This window comes from Aplysia californica, unplaced genomic scaffold (genome assembly GCF_000002075.1).
Source record: "Aplysia californica isolate F4 #8 unplaced genomic scaffold, AplCal3.0 scaffold00001, whole genome shotgun sequence".
Lineage (NCBI taxonomy): Eukaryota > Metazoa > Mollusca > Gastropoda > Aplysiida > Aplysiidae > Aplysia > Aplysia californica.
Genome location: NW_004797271.1, coordinates 1,383,217 through 1,384,259, shown reverse-complemented (window position 1 = coordinate 1,384,259; position 1,043 = coordinate 1,383,217).

Below are 1,043 nucleotides of genomic sequence, written 5' to 3'. Positions count from 1 at the left end.
TCTAGCAGGTTGAAGAACCAGTAGTCGACTACCCCTGAGATCTAGCAGGTTGAAGAACCAGTAGTCGACTACCCCTGAGATCTAGCAGGTTGAAGAACCAGTAGTCGACTACCCCTGAGATCTAGCAAGGGACACAAATAAAACGAAGAAGAATCACCATGAAGTTCTAATATGCGCACATCTCGCATTAATTTATAGATACATTTGATTCATCAAAATACATTTGGAGCCAGCCATGATTTTCCATTATAAAGGTGCAAAAGCTGTAATTTTGGCACAAATAAAATTTGATCACCCCCCCCCCCAAAAAAAAAAACCAAAAAAAAAACAACACAACCCAACCCCAATAACAACAAACAATCAAACAAACAAACAATCAAACAAACAAACAAAGAAACAAAACCAGCCAGTCTGCGCCGAAATGGTAGCTTTTACCCCTTCCTCGGAAGAAAATGAGGATGATGGCTTCGATTGGATTCGATTGACAACTGTTTAAATTTGCTTAGCCAACATTTTAAGAATACATTTTTTTAAAAAAATCTCAGTGTGTCTTAATTAATCTATGTAAAGGGAGCGTGTCCACAAGAAATAGGCCCTACCGTTACTTTGTCCAAATTCAAATTCTAACTTAAAAAAGAGCAGGGGAAAAACAGGCCTACATAAAGTTGGAACAATTGTTCTATATAAAAGAATCAAACTGTTGGTTTTTTTCTCTCTCTTCTGTAAACATCTCCTTTTTTTTGGTTGGTTACAAGTTAACAGTCTCTGACGATATGTAGATCTTCATCATCACCCGGTGCCTTGCCGACAGGCATGGGCGATCATGGACCTCCACTTCACTCTGTCTTGCGTTGCAGCAATGGCGTCTGTTGTTCCTGCTGCTCCTAGCCATGTTGTCATCTTGTCCAGTATCTTTTCCCTCTGTCTGCCTCTGCCTCTCTTTCCATCAAACTTGCCTGTTGTTACAATATTCTCTAATGCTTCTTTCCGCATTGTGTGGGCGAAGAAATTTGCCTGTCGCTTTCTTATTTTATGTATATATA